Source organism: Oncorhynchus clarkii, chromosome 10, assembly GCF_045791955.1.
Source record: "Oncorhynchus clarkii lewisi isolate Uvic-CL-2024 chromosome 10, UVic_Ocla_1.0, whole genome shotgun sequence".
Lineage (NCBI taxonomy): Eukaryota > Metazoa > Chordata > Actinopteri > Salmoniformes > Salmonidae > Oncorhynchus > Oncorhynchus clarkii.
Window position 1 is genome coordinate 48759561 of NC_092156.1, and position 5403 is coordinate 48764963.

At 42.3% G+C, this 5403-nt stretch overlaps 1 pseudogene; it reads right to left on the reverse strand.

Moving 5' to 3' along the window:
* Positions 1-1754: 1754 nt before the first annotated feature.
* On the reverse strand, positions 1755-3250 carry LOC139419619 (ADP-ribosylation factor-like protein 3; annotated as a pseudogene).
* Between the last annotated feature and the right edge of the window lie 2153 nt (positions 3251-5403).

Below are 5403 nucleotides of genomic sequence, written 5' to 3' on the forward strand. Positions count from 1 at the left end.
AGCTGTTACAGCATTGAGTCTTCTTGGTTATTACGCTACAAGCTTGGCACGCCTGTATTTGGGGAGTTTCTCCCATTCTCTGCAGATACTCTCAAGCTCTGTCAGGTTGGATTGGGAGTGTCCCTGCGCAGCTATTTTCAGGTCTCTCCAGATATGTTTGATCGGTTAGGGCTCTGGCTCCAGTCTGAGGTCCTGAGAGCTCTGGTGGAGCAGATTTTCATCAAGGCTCTCTCTTCTACTTTGCGCCATTCATCTTTGCCCTCAATCCTGACTAGTCTCCCAGTCCCTGCCACTGAAAAACATCCCCACAACATTATGCTGCCACCGCGATCTTTCACCTTAGGGATGGTGCCAGGTTTCCTCCAGACGTGACGCATAGCATTCAGGCCTACAAATTCACTCTTGGTTTCATCGGACCAGAGAATCTTGTTTCTCATTGTCTGAGAGTCCTTTTAGATGCGTTATGGCAAACTCCAAGTGGGCTGTCATGTGCCTTTTACTGAGGAGTGGCTTCCATCTGGCCACTCTACCATTAACGCCTGATTGGTGGAGTGCTGCAGAGCTGGTTGTCCTTCTGGAAGGTTCTCCCATCTCTATAGAGGATCTCTGTCAGAGTGACTATCGGGTTCTTGGTCACCTCCCTGACCAAGGCCCTTCTCCTCCGATTGCTCAGTTTGGCCGGGTGGCCAGCTCTAGTAAGAGTCTTGGTGTTTCCAAACTTCTTCCATTTAAGAATGATGGAGGCCACTGTGTTCTTGGGGACCTTCAATGCTGCAGACATTTTTTGGTACTCTTCCCCAGACCTGTGCCTCGGCACAATCCTGTCTCAAAGCTCCACAGACAATTCCTTTGACCTCATGGCTTAGTTTTTGCGGGACCTTATATAGACAGGTGTGTGCCTTTCCAAATCATGTCCAATCAATTGAATTTACCACAAGTTGACACTCAAGTTTTAGAAACATCTCAAGGATGATCAATGGAAACAGGTTGCACCTGAACTCAATTCCGAGTGTCCTAGCAAAGGGTCTGAGTATGTCTCTTTATTCAAGGCAGATCTTCCTTTGCTGGTGAAAGACAGGGTTCTAACAGTCGGACCACCCACTTTAGAACACAGGCTTATCTTAGTGAGAGGTCGTCAGAGTGTGCTGTACTCCTCACGGGGACTAATGAGATATGATTTAGCTGTCATCCATCCATAACCCTGATAATAAAAACATGATCCAGCTGCTGACATCGACTCTGAATTGACACCATAGTCCAGGGATATTCAAGTCTTACTCTACGAGGTCTAGACTACTGCTGGTTTTCTGTTCTACCTGATCATTAGTTGCACACACCTGTTATCCCAGGTCTAAATCAGTCCCTGATAAGAGGGGAAGAATGGGGTGGAAAAAGCAGTGGAACTGGCTTCGGTCCAGATTTGAATTGAATCAGCATAGTCTATAGCTATACAGATACTTCTCTTTCAGTTGTTCGCTGCGCCCTCATCGTGTGTGTGACAGGAATGTACATTTACTTGCAGTGTATTTGACACAGCCCATGGATTGTTTTTTGTGAGTTTGCCATTCCTGGTACAGGTGTAAGGATGACAGTCCCCCACTGTGGGGCAGCACTGACTTACTGTCTGACAGCAGTGACAAACAGGAAGGGGATGGAAGAGTGCTTGCCTATTGCTGGAATTGATGGTGCAAACAAAGCATGCATATGTGAGCAGATTTTGTCAATTCAATATTTATTTTGCATCACAGTCTCAATTCAACTCGATAAACAAATAATGTATAAACAATGAAACCACACAAACTACAAAATGTATGACTTTTTCCTAAAAAGTGCTCAAAAGTAAAGAGATGTTCTAATAAACATTTTAGTGGGACTGTTTGCCCATGAAATGCTCTGTCCCTTGGAGTACTTGTGCTCTTCCAGAATATTATTTTCTTCCATAGACTTATATCAAAGGAAGTATCATTACAGAGCATTAACCCTTCATGGGACTGGGAAAATAAGTGTTTTTTTCTCTCTTGTTGATGGTTTCTGTTGTGACCCCCTCCTTCAATCCATTTTTCTGTGGCTGGATTTGAGAAGCCAGAAAGATCTCAAAAGTTTTGGGGCATCTTCAGAGAGATGGCTTCATCTATAAAACCTGTCACCATTGCATTGGGTGTCAACATTTGTACAGAGTTTTCATGAAACACACAAAAGTATGTGTCCACAAAGCAGCATGTTGGATATTCAGGGTTTAGTCAGCTTTCTTCCTATTCACAATGGTGTCGGGAATCCAGTTCAGGCCGTCCTGTGAGAACAAAAAGATTACACATGACATTTTAAAAATTACAAAGCAATTACAGCATATACCGGTCTTGGATGTACAGTATATTGCAGCTACAGTGTTACGCATTTCATTGGACATATAGTCAGGTGTTATGTTGGGGTCTGACCTCCTGACCTGATCCTCCAGGACAGTACTCCGGCCGATGCTAATCTGGAGCTTTACACGGCGTTCGTGTTGTGTTACGAAGATGAGGCAAAGCATTTGTCTTGCCCTCCAATAGTTTGTTTAAGCTCTTCCTTTTCACCCCTACTGAGATGTTGCCCTGACAACCCTGCTGTAAACTGTAATGACATAATCTGCTGCACACTATGTGGAACCCAGTTATAGGTTCTGAAAAGATCCTACTAATGATATGGTGGCTAACAGAGAAGAACTTATTCTCCTGTGGGCTCCATTTATTTTACTACATGAACAGTGAGAAGAGGACGTGTTCTGGAGTACGCACAGCACTCCCCTTTACTACATGAGGAGGAACAGAACATGAACACCCACTGAGTCCACTGAATTGGCACTTGATGTTGCCTTTAATATGTCTTGTAAGTCCCGGAGGATTGTACAGTACAGTTATTTAATATTGTGATATGGTGTCCCTTTAACTTCATTGAATGGTAGCTGGGACATGATCTGTCCTATTTTCAGAGATGTTGTGGCCTACCTGTACTCCCTCTCCAGAGAAAGCGGAGCAGGCCTGGTTCTGCCACTCCCGGTCACGGTACGTGTACAGGCTCAGGCCCTCTGCAATTTCCGCTGGCAGGCGAGGCCGTGGCCAGGTCCTGCTTGTTGGCAAAGATGAGCACTGGAACCCCCTTCAGGTTTTCATCAACGATCAGCTCTGACAGCTCCTGAGGGGTCAGCAGTGTTATTTCAGAGAGGAGCATAGTGTGTGGACTACATCTCTGTGTTGTCTGCAATTACTGGTTTGCTTATCCACTGTTATGATACAAGGCTTACTGTTAACATTACAGTTTTACACGACAACGTTTGGAATAGTTTCTTCAAACCGCTTCTTGTCTGCACTATCTATGACATATATCTGGAGGAAAGAGGAAATAGGGGGTCATTTATCTTCTTCTAACACATATGATTAATTCTCTATTTGGTATCTCACTTTTATTGAGATTGAAGTAAACTAATGCCCAAGCAATAAAACAGACTGTAGTCTAAACCTAACTGTAGTAAGTGGCTTCTATTTTACTCTCTGAAGCATATTACAGATACAGTGCCTTCGCAAAGTATTCATACCCCTTGACTTATTCCACATTTTGTTGTTACAGCCTGAATTCAAATTGGTTAAAACAAATATATAATTCAATCTCACCTTTCTACACACAATACCCCTTAATGACAAAGTGAAAACATGTTTTTAGACATTTTTTGCAAATTAATTGAAAATGAAATACAGAAATATTACACCTCTGAGTCAATACATGTTAGACTCATTTTTGCCAGTGATTACAGCTGAAATCGGGAGCTTTGCACACCGGAATTGTACAATATTTGCCCATATTTTTTTTAATTCCTCAAGCTCTATCAAATTGGTTGTTGATCATTGCCACTTTCAAGTCTTGCCGTAGATTGTCATTCCGATTTAAGTCAAAACTGTAACTAGGCCACTCAGGAACATTGTATGTCCTCTTGGTAAGCAACTTGTGTTTTAGGTTATTGTCCGAAAGGTGATTGTCTCCCAGTGTTTGTTGGAAAGCAGACTGAACCAGGTTTTCCTTTAGTATTGTGCCAGTACCTAATCTTTTTATCCAAAGAAACTCCCTAGTTCTTGCCGATGACCAGCATACCCAAAACATGGTGCAGCCACCACAGTGCTTGAAAATATGAAGAGTGGTACACAGTGATGTGTTGTGTTGGATTTGCACCAGACATAACGCTTTGTATTCAGGACATAAAGTTAATTCCTTTGCCACATTTTTTGAAGATTTACTTTAGTATGTTATTGCAAACAGGATGCATGTTTTTGAATATTTTTATTCTGTACAGGCTTCCTTCTTTTCATTCTGTCATCTAGGTTAGTAGTGTGGAGTAACTAAAATGTTGTGGATTCATCCTCAGTTTTCTCATACCACAACCATTAAACTCTTTAGCTGTTTTAAAATCCCCATTGGCCTCATGGTAAAATCCCTGAGTAGTTTCCTTTCTCTCTGGCCACTGAGTTAGGAAGGACGCCTGTATCCTTGTAGTGACGGTGTATTTTTTTCTTCTTCTTTTTTTAACCAATAGGTGTTCTTCTTTGCAAAGCATTGGAAAACCTCCCTTGTCTTTGTCGTTGAATCTGTGTTTGGAATTCACTGCTCTTTTAAAGGGACTTGTTAAGCACATTTTTACTCCTGATTTTTTTGGGGGGGCTTTTAGGCTTTTTAGGCTTGCAAAGGGTTTGAATACTTATTGACTCTAAGACATTAATTTGTAAAAATTTCTAAAAACATAAATCCACCTTGACATTATGGTTTATTGTGTGTAGACCAGTGACACAAAATCTAAATTTAATCAATTTTAAAATCAGGCTGTAACACAACAAAATGTGTAAAAATTCAAAGGGTGTGAATACTTTCTGGAGCCGCTGTATAATAGGACAAAGTGAGAAATCTGCTAACAGAATTTACACACCAACAAATCTGTGTTTTCCAAATATGTCTTCCAGAAGGACCGAATCTTCCTCTGTCCTCCAATGTCCCACACGTTCAGTGTCATTCCGCGAGACGTGAGACTCTTAATGTTGAAGCCCTTTGGGATCAATGGAGGTGCAGAATTTGGAGGTAACACAGTTCAGCAGAACACAGCCTTAATCTTGTAGGCTACATGTGTCCGTAAATAAGAAGCTGTTTATAACATTCTGACATTACAAGATAGGCAGGACTACCTGGCATGAGGACTCCTTGCTGTCCCCAGTCCACCTGGCCGTGGTGCTGCTCCAGTTTCAACTGTTCTGCCTGTGGCTATGGAATCCTGACCTGTTCACCAGACGTAGTACCTGTCCCAGACCTGCTGTTTTCAACTCTCTAGAGACAGCAGGAGCAGTAGAGATACTCTTAATGATCAGCTATGAAAAGCCAACTGACATT